Genomic DNA, 17617 nt, shown 5'->3' with positions numbered 1-17617 from the left:
TTCATGTCTGTTGTATCAAACTCATGGGTCCTACCAATTCTCTTCTTTTGTATTCATGTTTCTACTTGATCTATTGCTAGGTTTCTGAGTGAGAGGTGTGTCAGAGTTTCCCATTAATGTTGTGGATTTCTGGTTTCTTCTTGTTTTCTTATCCATATTTATTTCATTTATTTCAGTTATGTTTTTATAACTAATCTAATAATTGGTATAATTAATTGACTAATTGGTATGGTAATCCAGTAATTTGTATATCCTCCTGGTGGGTTATACCAATCTGAAATATCCCTTTTGTCCCTTTTAATTTTTGTTTTTGTTTTCTTTTGCTTGGTATTACTATTGTTACACCTGACTTCAGTTTTGTTAGCATTTTCTTCATGTGCCTTTCTCAATCTGTTTTCAAGTTTCATGTGTCATTTTGTTTAAAATGTGTCCCTTTTAAACTGGATATGGCTAGATTTTCTTTATTTCTCCAACCTGAAATTATCTGTCTTTTAATAACATTTATCTATGTAGACTGATATAATTCTTGATGTTTATGATTATTCTCACTGTTTCACCTTTTCTAATTATCATGACTTCTTGTATTGTTTTTTTTCTTTTCAGCACCCTTTTGGAAGATAGCATTTCCTGTGTTTTATTTTATGTCCTCTAGTAGTTTTTTTGGAAGTTTTACATTATATCTCATATTCCAGTTGTTACCCTTAATTTTTTAAAAAGTATTTAAACACTTATTTTCCATACATTTCTAGAATGTATAATTATTTATATCCTGACCTTGAAAAAGACAACAACCATAGCAATAGTTTACCTCCTTGTTCTCTTTTTTCCTAAACCCCTTAATTTCCCATGTAGAGATCATCTGGGGTTTAGTTCTATATTGTTATTGTTTTCAATCAATGGTTACTTAGACTTCATTATAATTTCTACAGACTTTTGGATCTCATTGCTTCTTTTACTGCACATCATTTCCTTGGGTTCATTTTTCATTTTTGTGAGAGTACATCCTCAGTAATTCATTCAAAGATAAATCTCAGGTGGGAAAATATCTGAATCTTTGCGTGCCCAATGAAAAATATCTTCATTTCACCCAGGCCCTAACCCTTTAACTGAAATACTGGTTTTTCTGAGTATAACATCTTTAATTCCAAGTTCTTTTTTCTCATTAATTTGAGGCTAATCCATTACTATTTTTAAACATTGAGTATTGCTGATGAGCAATCTGATGCTGTCTTTATTCTCATTCCTGTGTAGGTTGCCTATTTACTGCTTGGAAACGTTCATAGATTTTGTTTTCTCTCTCTTTGGAGTTCTGAAATTTCACCATGATGTGTCTTCAGTTTGGATACCTCTCCTGGTAATTGGTGTGTGCTTTTTATTTGAAAATTTTTGTCTTTCCTCATCTCTGAGAAGTTTTATCCTTTTCTTCTTTGTTAGATCAATTTTCCCTTCAATTTTCTTTGTTGTTTTTAACTCCTACTCTGTTTCCTGGAGCATGAGTCCTGATTCTTGAGTTTGGCAACTTTTTGTTAGGCTTTCCCCCCCACCAATGTTTGTGGATTTTTAGTTAGTTCTCACCTTGGATTTTGAGAACCCCTATTTGCCTCCAGATGATGTTTCTTTTTCTCACAGTCTGCACAGTTAACAAGAATTTAAGAAAAAACAGGGCATACTTCTGAGTGGAATGTGTAAGTAACTCATTTTCTGGTCTTGGATGCTTCCTGTTTCTCCTGGGTGTGGTCAACCACTTAGGTCCCTGTCTTGCTTCTCCAGCCCAAGAATCCATAATAATTGTTCTAGACTGGGACAAACACTTATGCCACACATTACTTGACACAGCTGGACAGGGAATTCAGGGATTAAACCATTTAGCTTCTCAAGATAGAGTACTCTAACAAATAATGATTTTCCCATGGCTTCCATATTCTACCTGTTTGGTTTTTTATCTCTGGGCTTGGAAATCATCTGGGGTCATACCCACCTTATTCAGCCATTCTCTACAATGTACATTTTTTAGGCTGTTCTTTTCTCCATTAATCTTATTCTCTCTACCTTAACACTGAAAAAGGATTACTCAAAATTTGTTTTAGACAAATTATACTTCTTTTTAATTCCTGTTGGAGAGATATTAACTTCAAATATATAATTTTTTCTGGATTTAGGGCTTGAGGGAAAACCTGACATGTGAGCCCAGTCCACCTTTAGTTACTTTAGTTACTTTCTGGCTATAGGCATATTTCCCTTACTCCCAACTACATCCCACCTCCAATACAGAAACAATTTTTTAGGAAGTGCTTCATGCAAACTTTGAAATTGTGAGCAAAGTTTAACAATCCATAAGATGATGATTTGTGAGGAATGTCCTGTGCTCAAAGGGAGTAATCCTCATAGACTACAGAAAATGACCTGCACTCACTTTTAAATTTGTTGAGTTCAGATACAGTGCAGAATCTGCCAAATTCCTAGACAACTTTGTCAGTTGATTGTTCTCATAGAACATTGACTTAAGAGACCTGTCATTTAGAGTTTTTATTTATTTATTTATTTATTTATTTATTATTTATTTATTTAATTAATTTATTTAGGTTTTTAACTTGCCTTAATACTTAATCATTCTTTTTTTCTAAGTTAATAAACATAAATCATCATTTCTAATTCCTGCATATAATTTCTGCCTATTTCTGTGGCATAATTGTTAAACAGTTATTTTTGTGTGTTCAGATTTTTTTCGGATTTTTTTTAATTTAAATTTTACTTAAAGTACAGTGCAATATTAGTTTCTGGAGTAGAATTCATCACTTACATACAAAACCCAGTGCTCATCACAAGTGCCTTCCTTAATACCCTTCACCCATCTAGCCCATCCCCCTGCTCACCTCCCTCCATCAACCCTCAGTTTGTTCTGTATCTTTTTTTTTGTTTTTGTTTTTGTTCTGTATCTTTAAGAGTCTCTTATGATTTGTCTCCCTCTCTGATTTCATCTTGTTTTATTTTTTCCTCTCTTCCCCTATGATCCTCTGTTTTGTTTCTTAAATTCCACATATGAGTGAGATCATATGGTATTTATCTTTCTCTGACTGACTTACTTCTCTTAGCATAATATACTCTAGCTCCATCCACGATGCTGCAAATGGCAAGATTTCATTATTTTTGATGGCTGGGTAATATATATATATATACATATATGTATATATGTATATATATATATATATACCACATCTTCTTTATCCATTCATAAGTTGATGGAAATTTGGGCTCTCTCCATAGTTTGGCTATTGTTGATAATGCTGCTATAAACATCGGGGTGCATGTACCCCTTCAAATCTGTATTTTTGTATCCTTTGTGTAAATACCTACTAATGCAATTTCTGTGTCATAGGGTAGTTCTATTTTTAACTTTTTGAGGAACCTCTATACTGTTCTCCACAGTGGCTGCACCAGTTTGCATTCCCACCAACAGTGTAAGAGAGTTCCCCTTTCTCCACATCCTTGCCAGCACCTGTTGTTTCTTGTGTTGTTAATTTTAGCCATTCTGACAGGTGTGAGGTGGTATCTCATCATGGTTTTGATTTGTATTTCCCTGATGATGAGTGATGTTGAGCATCTTTTCATAGTCTGTTAGCCATTTGTAAATCTTCTTTGGAGAAATTTCTGTGCTTGTCTTCTGCTCATTTCTTAGCTGGGTTATTTATTTTTTGGGTGTTGATGAGTTCTTTATAGATTTTAGAGCTTTTATTAGGAGGGCACATGATGTGATGGGGACTGGGTGTTATACACAACTGATGAATTATTGAACACTACATCTTACTATATGTCAGCTAGTTGAATTTAAAAAAATTAAAAATATCCATTTTCTTAAGGAAAAAAGTAAAACGAATGAAGAAAAGGGTAGTTTTAAAATTCAAATTTGTAAACACCTACATCTTAAAAATTCAACTCTTTCCACAGATCTGAGATCTTCAATTGAAGATAAGACATGAATCCAGTGTCTTTAGTGTGTTAAGGCAAGAACTTTTATTTATTTTTTTCAATATTTTTTAAGGATTTTATTTACTCATTTATTTGCCAGAGAGAGAGAGAGAGAGAGCACGAGCAAAGGAAGAAGCAGAGGGAGAGGAAGAAGCAGGCTCCCCGCTGAGCAGGGAGCCCAATGCAGGACTGCATCCCAGGACCCTGGGATCATGACCTGAGCCGAAGTCCCCTGGGATCATGACCTGAGCCGAAGGCAGATGCTTAACTGACTGAGCCACCCAGGCGTACCAAGGCAAGAACTTTTAATGGAGTCAGGTCATATTGGAAGTAGTACCAGTCAGGCAGTTTGGTGGAGTTGGATAAAGAGTGTTTTGCAGTGTCAAAGTGGCTTCACTAAAGAATAAGGAGAGGTCATTTGCAGCTAAAAATTTTGTATTCACTATAAAATTAGCATACACATCTGATGGGTTCTCATCTAATAAAACTGAAGGTGAGTGCTTGGTATCATAAAGGCAAAACAACTTAAAATTAACCTATACGTTTCCATGTGCTTAAGTACTGCAAAACTTCAATGATGCATTTTTCATTAAGTAACTGGGTAAATATAATTGTCTATGCTAGAAAATCTAAGTCCTTATTCTAATTTATTTAAATTAGAAATAAAAAAAACTTATTTAATAACTCATCAGTGTTTGGGAGACAGAGGAGGGGGCATCATTTTATTGTGGTTCCCATGAATGGATTAAGAGGGACACTTTGAGTTCTAAATAGGCTTGAGCCAAGAAGACTATTCTAGGACCCACTGGTTCTTTCTAGATACTTTTGTCCCAGTCCGAAAGGGCTAGGCAAAGCTCCTGCTACCCCCATCTAACTTTTCCAATGTATGATGGACTTTCTGCCATTTTGTAAGAACCAGACTGAGCCAGGAAAAAGGGAGCTAGGCGAGGGTGTGACCTTTGTATTTTTGTCATGATCTGCAGGATAATCCTAGCAAGGGAAAGACAGACCAGGGGCAAGGCCAACCTAGCCAGTGCTATGTGTGTTGGAGGGAGAGAGGAGTTAAGGAGCAAGCTCTTGCTTGGGTTGATGTGAAGAAGACCTTAAGATGGAAGCCTCTTGTCCCAAAATATATGCCTCATTTGCCAGTCCTTTTTACCAGAGATTCCAACATTAGTCATTCAATCCTTTAAGAAGTCTCCTTTTAACATGCAAGAACTCTGGAGAAGTATAAATTATTTATATCTCACCAGTACTCTCAAATTCTGGAATCAGATCCATATCCAAATTGTCACTTGTCTTAGGTATATTCTTGCTTTAATCACAGTTTACTCATCTGTCAATGGGGATGATAATCTCTACCTCAAAGACTGATACATTAAATAAGAAAAGCAAATGTAATAGCACCTAGGAAAATGCCTGACATGCAAGAGATGTGTCCTGGCTTCATCTGGATCAGTCATCTTAGGAGGGAGGTGCCAAAGTGGGATACGAAAATGGCCTTCCAAGTATTTAGAGGAGTGGGCTCCGGCTGGAGAAAGTAAGATACAGAAAGACCAACTCTGAATCAGAATTATATCCGGAGTAGGAATTGCTGTGGACCTGGGGCCTGGAGATAACAAGCAGCAGCAGCAGCAGCAGCAGCAGCAGCAGCAGCAGCAGCACAAGCCTACTTCTGGGCTTAGCCTTGGTTCTCAGCCAGTAGAGGAGGATTCTGCTTCTTAGTTGGATGATATTGGGCAAGTTACTAACCTCATTGAGCCTCAATTTCCTCTTCTGTAAAACTGAGAGTATAATAGTGCTTTCCCAAAAATTATTGTTAGGCTTAAATGAGTTATTATGCATATAGTGGTTGGCACAAAGTAAGTACTCAGTAAATATAACTTGCCATTAATATCATCAGCCTCTCCATTATAGCGATTATTTTTTTAATATATATGTGCATATATTTATTTTACAGGACCTTTAAAATATTTATATTTTTCTCAATAAATGCTATTTAAATTCAATTCAATTCTGGAGTCTTCTGGTTCATCACTGAATATTACCTAACATTTTTCATTATTATTATTATAGCCTAAGGTTAATAAATTAGTGGGAATTTCCAGAGCATTCATTTCTGGGACCAGATTTCAGATAAATTTGGAGAAAACAGAAGATTCTTTCTGGTGTTATTCTACTTCTTGTTTCAAGGTCTTTTTAGGTCTGGTGGTACTCTCTCCCCAAGGGTCCAATGCCCTGTTTCCCTTTCTATTCTTTGCTCTTTCCCAAACTGTGTCCTCAGAGTTTCTGTAGGGAAGACCCCAACACTAATTTATGCTAAGTAAGACATGAATGAGTATTAACTCAAATGCTACACTTTCTATTGAGTATACACTTTTAATAAGGACTTAATTTCAGAGTCTATTAGTTATTTCATTCCCTTCAAACTCCGGGAATGGATTAGCAATAAACAAGTGGCTCATGTACAGACTTTTATGGTCAATTTTTCATACAAACTAGGAAATGAAAAACAGCTTGTGATGGAAGTAGCTTCGACCAACATGATGAGGGCATGTGAGGAATGACCTGGGTCCAAAGAGAGAGATTCTAATAAACCAGGAAAATGACTTTCTTAACCCCCATTGTTCATTGACGTCAACCCCCAAAGCATAGGCCCAGGTGCTGAGCAGGCTTGCAAGTCACACCAATTTAAGATCCTTAAAACTGGGGTTTCTTTTCAGCCAGACAAAATGGGGAAAAGAGAGTTTGACAGTATGCATTTAAAAACCCCAAATCAGAAGAATGCAGAGGTACATCTTGACCTTCTTTTTGCCATTTCCTCCTCCAAAGTACTTTTAATCACGTAGATGTTAAGTTTGGAGTCAACAGAGGATGAGAAGGCACTTTGGGCCCTGGAATCAACTATTAAGTTCTTTAAATGAAAATATAATATCCATATGTTCTTTCAAGATAAAATTCTCAAAGACACTCCAAAGAAATTAGCCTTTAACAGACTGATGTAATCTTCTCTAATTTAAATAGTTCCCTACAAATATGTCCAATGAATCTGGAGAGTCTAGATTGCTGAAGTTCTGGGAAAGATGCGTAGGATGATGTATTTTGTGATTAAGTGGCTTGGTACATCAAAGTGCCATGTTAGAATGTTAGAATTAAGAGCTTTCCTCCATGCAATCCCTTGCTCCAGCATTCCTCAGTGATCCCTCTTTTGCCCTTTACTTCTTTCCAGCCATCCCCTCAAAATTTGTCAGAGACATTTTTTTTTGCATTGAATTGGGCAACAAAAATTCACACTGTGGTGTGAATGAATAAAGAAACCCAGCTCAAAGAGATATTTGCATTTTAATAAAGGACATCAAGTCCTAAAGATAGAATTTCAGGCAGTAGTAATTATGGAGTAGGGGGCTTCTTGGCCAGATGGAGCTTTATGATGTCTCTTTTTACCATGAGCCTGCAATATTTAATTAGGCTCAGGTCATGTCTGTCTGGCCTTTTAAATCAGCTAGCTTGGGAAGAGGTTATAGGTAGCAAGCAGTAGCTGATGAGAAGAGGCTCCCACTGGGTTAGCGGTAGAGTTAACAAAATGTGGCACATACAGGTTACTAATTGTATTCCAGCAGGCTATGTTCACCAACAGAGGAAACTGAAACCGTATCTGGCATTCTTTCAACATGTATAGAGTAAATGCTACTATGTTCCAGGCACAGTGTTAGATGCTGGGTTACAACCATTAGTAAAGTAGGGCTCTTTTCTTGAAAGAGCTCAGATTCTAGTGGAAGGGACAAATGAATATTAAAAAATACAAAGTGATTACACAGCTGGCTAGCCATTCAAATAAAATACCTGAATCTGTACCTGATCCCTTACACCAAAATAAGTTCTGGATCACTTGACAAATATTTAAAAAAGGAAAAACAAGGTACTAGATGAAAGCAAAGGTGATTGTTTTTATAATCTTGCAATGAAAGAGACATTTCTAACTAAGTGTACTACAAAAACCAGATACTCTAAAGGAAAAGATTAATACATTTAACTACATAAATATTATCACTTATATATGGCAACAGCGAATGAATAAGCAAGTCAAAAGGCAAATGACAAACTAAGAATAAAAGGGTTACACATTTAACAAGATTTTTTTCAAGCCCTTTTTTAAAATTTAAAAACAGTAATTAAAAGTATATGTACCAATATAATAAAATTTAAAAAGTATATGTACCAAAAACTTTTACAGTGCATGAAGGGAAACGACCCCACAGAAAAGTGGCTAAAAATTTTTAACAGGAAAAGAAATATAAATGTCCAATGAATATAAAAATTCGACTCAAATATGCTGATGATTAAGGATAAATCAAAACAATGAAGTATAATTCCCTCTACCACACTTGAAACATGATAAAAACCTAATGCTTTTGAGGATGTAGGGATACAGTAACTCTCATTTGCACTCCGCTGGAGTGTAACTTGAGGTACACTTTTGGAGGGCAATTTGACGTATTTATCAAGACTGTAAAAGGCCATACCCTTTAACCCAGTGGTTCTACTTCCAAGAATTTATCCTAAGTGCATATGCATATAAAGAAGCAAATATATATTTGTAAGAAGATGTTCATTACAACACTGTTTCTAACAGCAAAGAAAACCAAAGCAAGAGCAACAGCAAGAAACCAAACCAACAACAAAGACAGACTCCTGGATAGGTAAGGAAATCATGATAATCTATGCTTGGATATTTTACAACAGATTAAGAACAAATACATATTTCGATATGGGAAGTTCTCCAAGATCTTCAGAGTGAGAAAAGAAAGGTGCAGAGCAGTATGATTCTTCCTATGTGAAAACGAAACATATACAGATATTCTTGTATATGCATCCAACATTTCTGGAAAAATACAATGAAAAGCAGTTAACAGAGATTACTTCTGGAGATTAAGACTGTGGTGGGAGGGATATAGAAATATTCTATTTTTTCACTTCATAATCTGCACTGCTTGTGTATTTTAACCATGTGTGCTTATTATCGTTACTACTACTATTCTGATTAAATACATACTATTTTAGACGGAACTAACATATAATAATACATGCCATAAGTATTATATGTGTGTGTGTGTGTGTGTGTGTGTGTGTGTGTGTGTGTGTGTGTGTGTATAAAATCATCTATATGGATAGAAATTCAGATAAAAACAGAACCGCTGTAATAGCACAAGGGACAGTCCTCTAAGCCAGACAGTAGAGCCCTGTGTGTGGTGGTGTGTGGGTGCCTGGGAAAAGTTCACTGGAAGGAGGTTGGCATCTGTACTGAATTTTGACTGACAATTAAGAAGTAAGTAAAAGGGATGCAAGGGTTATTCCAGGCAGAGGGAACATTAACATATTCGAAGTTGTTGGTTTGAACTGGAGTGTGGTAGGAGGTGTTAGGATGGAGAATGGGGGCAATTGAAGGGCTTTGCCTGTAGTCCTGTAGTCCTAACTACATTAGGATGAAAGTCTCAGAGACTAGTTTTCTTGGAAATGATGAACTAAAAGATTCACACTGTGGTGTAAATGAATCAAAACAGGTATTTGCATTTTAATAAAGTACAGAATGTTCCAAAGGTCCAATTTCAAGCATTCACAATCAGGGAGGAGGAATCTCCCGTATGTCCCTCAATTCACACATTTATGAGAAGATGACACACCTGGTTGTCTGGGTACCAGACTGTTCTACTCAGTGGGGAACCTGCCACCCTACTGGAGGTGGGAGAGAATTTTATTTTCCTGAAGCCCCTTTGTCCAGGACTGGTAATAAGAGCTTAGGGGAGAGAGGGTGGCTCCCATGGTAACCAGTCAGCCATGCTCTGAATCCTGCAGACTTCCGCAGACTTCTGTGGTTGAGAACTGGAAGGCAAATAGGTGTCCTAACCAGCTCAGTCAGCTGGTTTCCTTCCATTGCCACTACATGCACAGTGCAGGGAGAAGTGCACAGGTTTTGGAGTCAGACGTATCTGGATTTTCATACCAGCTTTGCCACTTGTTAGCCCTGTGACCATGGGCAAGTTATTTAATTTTTCTGAGGTGCAAGTTCCTTGAAGGGTTGTGTAAAATAATACTTACAAAGTGCTTAGCACTGATGTGTAGGGAGTAGTTGCTAAGTGTTGCTTTTATAATCACGATTATTCCCTCTTCTACATGAGCCCATTAAGGATTACAGTGATCTTTGCCACATTAATTATAATCCTCATGATCCATTCTTAACCATGAATCTTCCGAGAACTTTAGTCCTTTCCCTCCACAAGGCCACCACATATTACTATTATTGTTGTTTTTATGATCATTCCTTCTTCCCTATGAGCCTATGGTGGATTATTGCTACTGTTGTCATTTTTATTATGGTTGTCACTGGGGTTATTAATTGCTGTTCTCCATGAGTCCTAGGACTACACTCCTCACCCCGTCTCCACCTCATGGCTTCTCCAGACCCCACCACTGGAGGGAGCAGCAGAGCTGACACACCACTCTGTGGTCTTTTCCAGAGCCGCCCAGGGAGCTTTTAGCAGGTGTAGAGGAGGGGCCAAAAAGGCAGAGGTGGAAGGACTGCCTTTCTCTGCCTCTCACCCCGCCCCTCCCACTCCTGCTCGGCAGGGTTGCAAGGTCTCTTACAGTTTTGGGGTGTGTTTCCTCTGCTCCTTTCTTCCTTGGAGTGATTGAGATAAGTAAGCTCAACCGATGGGTGGAAATATGTCAGCTCAAATTTTCCCATAAAGCAAAAGAGGACCTAGGAGGAAAGACAATGTGAAAGAACTCCTCAGATGTGGATGGTATCCATGAACACAGCCCTAGAAATTCACAGACCCAGGAGGTAGGAACACAAGCTAATGAGAGCAACTTCCTTTTACTGAGCTCTTAGGCTGTAACAAGCCCATTACATCCTTACTACAGCCATAGGAATCGGGTAACCTGGTTATTCTCCTTCTGCAGATGAGGGAACTGAGGCTGGGGGAAATTAAGGGACTTGTCCAAAGTCATAGAGCTGGTAAGGGACACTGATGGCATGTGATCCCAGGCTTTTTTGACTCCTAGACCAGGGACTTTCTTCTCTACCCCAGACTGCAGTTTAAAGAAAAAGCAAAAATCTTGAACTTCAGCAAGCCTGGAGCAGAGACAGCTCAAGGTTATTTCTATTCATATTTCAGTGATTACCTCAGGTTGTGATTTTTATGATTTTTTTCTTGTATGTTCCTTTCAAATTGTTGTGACTTTGTAGCCTTCAACTTTTGTTTGCAGTTAGTATCTTTTAAACCTCACTAGTTGTTTTCTTTATAGTTGCCACAAGAAAAGTCTAGAAAAAATAAGGAAAACTACTACTTATTGACCATTTACCTACTGCATGCTAGGCAGTTGACATACATAATAACCAATCCTCATAACAACCCTTTTAATTCGGTACTATTAGTATTCATTTTTATTTGACATAAGGAGGGACAGAGGTACCAAGAATTCTAGTGGGCATGCAAGGGTGTGCAGCTGGTAAGTGGCAATGGGGGATGCAAACCCTGGGCTTGCTCCCTCACTCCAAAGCTCATATTCTTCACCACATCATAAAATGAACTATTTGTGTACTGTGCCACTTCAGAAGGGTTCGTGGTTTGCTTTTGGACAAATGTGGAGGATTAAGAGTATCATTGTGTGTTAGCCTTGGGGGAATGAGCGGGCACAGTCTAATAGACAGTGTGGAACAATGCCTAGGGCCCATGCAAGAAAAACCTCTCAGACTAGTGTTGTCTCTTTCAGAACGGTGATCCTTGAACTGCTGATGCCACGCTGAGCGGCATCTGGAACTAAGATGTGTTACAAGGGAGCGATTTTTTGTTCTCCTTGACTTACCAGGCTGATGGAAAGTTTAGAATGAAATGCTGGAAGAGGTGTGGAGGTGTGAAGGGAGTGAGAAGTAGGGATGAGCTCAGTTCTGAAGGAGGGGGCGATAAGTACAGTCCCATCTCTTCTTTGTCCTTGGGAGGTTCTCCAGGAGGAAATACATCACTGGAGAATCTTCTGACAGGGCCCTTCCTTCTTTGCAGGAGCTACAAATTCTCCTTCCCAGGCCTTCCCTTTTTAGATTCTTTAATGTATGCCCAGGGCATAAAAAGAAGGAATTTGCTGAAAGTTGACTCTAAATGTAAAATGGTCAATAATGTAATAATGGTGATCTTATTAGCAAGCCTCAGAGTGGCCCTTTTCCACGTTGTCCCAAAGGATTGTCAGGTCTGGCACCAGCAAGAATTGCTGCCGAGGGAGGATTCTTGCCTAGAACTTTTTTGAGACCTGCCACCATCCGGTCTGCTCTTTGTTCCTCTTTGAGCCTGGCCTCATTTGGCCGTTCTCCCTCTGGTATGCCTCTAGCTAGAGTGCCAGCCAAGTCATTGCCCTTCACACACCCCACCCGCAGACCGATGTGCTTTCTCCCTGTGCTTGGCTGCCAGGAAGAGGATTTATATCAGCATTGCTCAACTAAGAAATGCTCAGATCTATAAAATTCCAATGGCTGCTCTCTGTTATAGTTTTGTTCTTTCATAGTGTTGATCCTTAACTTTTATGTTGAGGAATCTTCATGGAAGAGACTATACCTTTTGATGACTTGTCTTTGAGTCTTATGGTTTCATATAATGTGTCTCAAAGTCTTTTAGTTCCCTGGGATAGCTTGTCTCTCATGTCATTAACCCACTATCAATAAAGACAGAGTTTGTTTAACAATAAAGCATATTCTGTCTTATTTGTGTATTCACTCTGATCAAAAGAGAGATGTTTACTATAAGTGGAGTTTTCTGTGGCAGTCCAAGCCAAACCACAACCTGACCATTTCTATAGTACTTTCTAAATTGTTGTACAAGTGGTAGTGTTATATAAAACAACCCACTGGGGAAACGTGAGTTTCTATTGCTACAAAACTATTTCTAACCTAACCTTCCTCCCACACATGTCACCCTACTGACCCCTCAATTATGGTGGTAGGCAGCAGTAAGAAAGCAAAAGTAACCCTAAAATTACCAACATTGAAATATAGTCTCTTACAACACTTCCAATACTCTTGGTTAACAACATTCTACTAAAAAAGGAGTGTCTTTATACATAAGCTTATAATAGCTAGTTTCTGCAGTTGCATGAGTCAAGGGATAAATTTTGAGTTCTCCTGAAGACTACTGGCCAAAAGATTAAAGATAACTAGTTTTAGAAGAGTGCTCTCAACCTCGGCTGTGCATTGGAATAACCCGAGGAGCTTCAGGAATACCCATTCCTAGGTCCCAACCCCAGAGATTTTGCTTTAGTTAATGTGGGGAACAGTTTGGTCATGGAGGTTTTTAAAAGCTCTTAAGGTGATTCTAGTGTATATCCAAGGTCTAGAATGATTAATCTAGAGCCTTGCTATGCAAAGTATAGCCTGTGTACCCACAACATGGACATCACCTGGGAGTTATGCCTAAATTCAAACTCTTCCCCAGATCTACTGAATCAAAGTCTTCATTTTAACAGGATCCACTGGTGATTCATGTGCCCATTAAAGTTTAAGCACTGCTCTAGAAGTGTGAGCTCTTGTAAAGCATCCCCTGGAAAGGACACTTTTGCATTGTTAACCAATCTGCCATTGACATCCTGGGTTTTCTAAAATAAGACATATAAACTCTATAACCTCAATTGCAGAGGGTGTGTCTATGTCAGTCTAACCAAAATGAATTCTCCCACTTCAATAAAATGAGGAAATGTGAAAGACAGCTTAGGAGCTAGCATTGTTTCTTTTTGGTCTGTCTTATAAGCTTGGATATCTCTGTTGGTAGTCTCCAAAGATTCATGGATCAGGAGAGAGGTGCCAAAAGACTAAATGAAACAATGATTTTTTTCCCCCTACAAGGCAAGGAGAATCTACAAATGCTAGCCTGGTGAGTTTGACGTTGATCCCCAGCAAATTTCTAGAATGGATTATTAAGAAGATGATTTCTGAGCCCTTGAAAAGGGACTTACTAATCACGAAGAACCAGCATGGGTTCATTAAGAGCAAGTCATGCCAGACTAAGCTCATTTCCTTTTGGATGGGCTTACAAGAGGAAGCTGCAAAAATCACTTACCTGGGCTTCAGCAAGGATCTTGACAAACACTTCTCTGATGTTCTTTCAGACAGGGTAGAAAAATGGGGTAGGCTGATAGTATGGACAGTTGAATGTTTAACTCATTAAATGATCATATGCAAAATGTATGCATTTAATAAATTGTTTCAAACCCAGAAAGGCATGTACTTTCAATTTTAATGAAGATAAAGGGAAGACATTGACCAAATTTGGGATTAAGGCCAAGTTTGGGGGGATATATGTGTACATTGTACAATACAAAATAAGAATCCTCATTGTCGTCATCATTAGGCCTTATAGTGGCATGATACTTTTCTAATTACAGGGCATTTTCACATATGTTACTCATTTCATCCTTACCACAGCCCTGTAAAATTAGAATAGTGATTATCTCCATTTTACAGATGTGAAAACTGAGCCTCACAGATTCAGTAATTTGCCAAGGGGACAAATAGCTGTTAAGCCAAACATCCAAAAAGAAGAAAAAAAAAAACCCTTCTTACTCTAATGTAGTTGGGACAAATATGAAATTGTATGTTTCAGCTCTAAAATTAACTACAGAGTGAGGGCAAGGCTTAGAAATACTTCTTTAAAAGGCATGGAAGGGGCGCCTGGCTGGTTCAATCCATAAAGCATGTGACTCTTGATCCAGGGGGTTGTGAGTTCGAGCCCCATGTTGGGTGTACAGATTAATTAAAAATAAAATCTTATGGTTCGTCTCCCCCTCTGATTCCCCCCTTCATTTTCCTCTTCCTTCTCCTAATGTCCTCCATGCTATTCCTTATGTTCCACAAATAAGTGAAACCATATGATAATTGACTTTCTCCGCTTGACTTATTTCACTTAGTATAATCTCCTCCAGTCCCATCCATGTTGATGCAAAAGTTGGGTATTCATCCTTTCTGATGGCTGAGTAATATTCCATTGTATATGTGGACCACATCTTCTTTATTCATTTGTCTGTTGAAGGGCATCTTGGCTCTTTCCACAGTTTGGCTATTGTGGACATTGCTGCTATGAACACTGGGGTGCATACGGCCCTTCTTTTCACTACATCTGTGTCTTTGGAGTTAAATATCCAATTGCAGGGGGAGACGAACCATGAGAGACTATGTACTCCAAGAAACAAGCTGAGGGTTTTAGAGGGGAGGGTAGTGGGGAGATGGGTTATTCCAGTGATGGGTATTAAGGAGGGCACATATTGCATGAAGCACTGGGTGTTATATGCAAACAATGAATCATGGACCACTACATCAAAAACTAATGATGTACTGTATGGCGACTAACATAATAAAATAAAATAAAATAAAATCTTAAAAAAATAAATAAAAGGCATGAGAGTTTTGGTTAGCATCAAGTTTTGTATTGGCTCATGGTGTTATGTGGTTGCTATATATGCTATTGAGATTTCAGGGCTATATTAATGGAAGTATAGTGTCCATCACATTGGAGGTGATTTCTTTGTATTTAAAGTTGGTCAGAGCATCTCTAAGGTATTGTTTTACTCTGGTTGCAACATTTGAAGAAATGTTTTACTTGGAAAAGCAAAAACTTAAGGAAGGATTTTGTGTTAAATATTTTCTGTGGGCCAATGGGTACAAAAGCTGAAAGAAGGAAGTTTTCAGAACATTAAAAGAATTTCCTCACCATTACAGTTACCTGATAATTGAAGGGACAACCACTCCTTAAGACTCCCCCACCCACTCCTACACTGCCTGCACCCCTCTTCCAGAAAGTTTCAAGCACAGGTTGGTCAGCCATTTGTTTGGTATGTTGTAGAAAGTTTGTGCATTTTATCATCTCTGATGGCCTTGACAATTCAAATATTCTTCAAGTCTAGGATTCCTTCACTGTGTCCAGATGCGTATGGTCAAGTCTAACTTTAGGACAGCAATTGATGGACTCCCCAGGATTGACTGCTGGGTTAAAATGGTACAATTGCTTGGGTAATGATCCTGCAAAATAAGGGAACTTCGGCTAATTTTGAAAAGTTTCTTCTGACATGCCACCCTTTACAGGATTTGTTTCAAGCTCAAAATTAATTCTAGCCCCTGAGATACATTTTGCTAGCCTATGATATTATATGGATCATCCTTGGGCCTTTAACATATGGTGCCAAAGATGGCCTTCTGAAATAAGAAGGGATTTCCTCATTAAAAGTCATCCTTGATGGACCAATAAGTTGTGTGAATGGCTTCAATTTCTCCATACGCCCTTACCATGCCCAGTTTAAAACATGACTCTAGCCAGGATCCTATAGACTTAATTTACCATAGTCTGATATAATGGTGTGTGGTCTAGGGGGCCACAGTTCAGGGTGGTGAGGGGGCTGAGGGAACATCCTTCTTCTCCTGGCCACTACTAACATGCCACCACCAGCTAAGTGGGCTTTTTTTTTTTTTCAAATATTAACCCAGAAAGGGGATCATTTAATCACATTGGGTCCCTCCTTAAGGAGGGGGCTTGAAAAATTTGGTCTACGTAAGAGCAGTGTCATGGAGTTCTGGGAGGAAGGGGAGAGATCAAGACTAAGTTTGGGGACATGAGCAAGTTTTCCTTCTTACTAAGCCTGGAGACCAGCTTTCATCGATGGGAAAGGGAAACAGAAAAGAGGGAGGCCCAAATGGATTTCAACAGGAGGGCCATGGGTTTAGTACTGGGCAGTGGACGGTGAGCTAGACTGAGGTACCTCCTTCCCTTGAGAGTGCAAGGTCAGGATCTCAGAATAGCCTGAGACAGCATAGCTTAGTGGTTATAAACACAAACTCTGGAGCCAGACTGCCTGGGTCCAAAGCCCGTCCCCAACACTTGTTGGCTGTGTCACCTAGACATGTTGCTTAATCTCTATGTGGCTCTGTTTCCTTCTTTGTAGAAAATGTGAATAATGATAGTACCTATCTCATAAATTTATTGTAAAGATTAAGATGCCTAGTAAATATAAAGCTCTAGAACAGAGCCCGAGAAATACCAAGTGAATATGAGTGTCAGCTCAATAACATGAGTAAAAAGTAGGGTGTAAAGGTGGCCAATTTAACAAATATTCAATGTGCACCTACTATGTTCCAGATACTGTGCTACCCAAGATTTAGCATGGGAGAATCTGGCTTTGGAATCAGGCAAAATTGTATTCTAATTCCAGCTCTGCCCTTGGCTATGAGTTGGGTGGCCTTGGGCATGTTACATAACCTGCTCAAGCCTCTGTTTCCTCATGTGTAAAATGTGGATAATAATAGCACGGGGCCACACAGAAGTGCTGTTAGGAGTAAATGAGGTAGGTAGTGGTTATATGCATGGCATATTGAAGGAGGCTCATTAAGTGGTAATATATGATGTCTGTAAGCTAGGGCCTGTCTGATGAAATGTAACAGGAATAAATGTCAGGTCTTATATCTGAGTAAAAACTCAGTTGCAAAATAGTACATCACTTGCACAAGAACAAGAAAGGATTGAACTGGGAAGAAGATCTGCGTGAAAAATATCTGTGGGTTTTAGTTGACCATAAGTTTCCTATGAGCCAACAGAGTGATCTGGCCGCCCAAGGACTAATATAA

Source organism: Zalophus californianus, chromosome X (assembly GCF_009762305.2).
Source record: "Zalophus californianus isolate mZalCal1 chromosome X, mZalCal1.pri.v2, whole genome shotgun sequence".
Classification (NCBI taxonomy): domain Eukaryota; kingdom Metazoa; phylum Chordata; class Mammalia; order Carnivora; family Otariidae; genus Zalophus; species Zalophus californianus.
The sequence above is the reverse complement of the archived record's forward strand: the minus strand, read 5'-3'. Positions refer to the sequence as shown.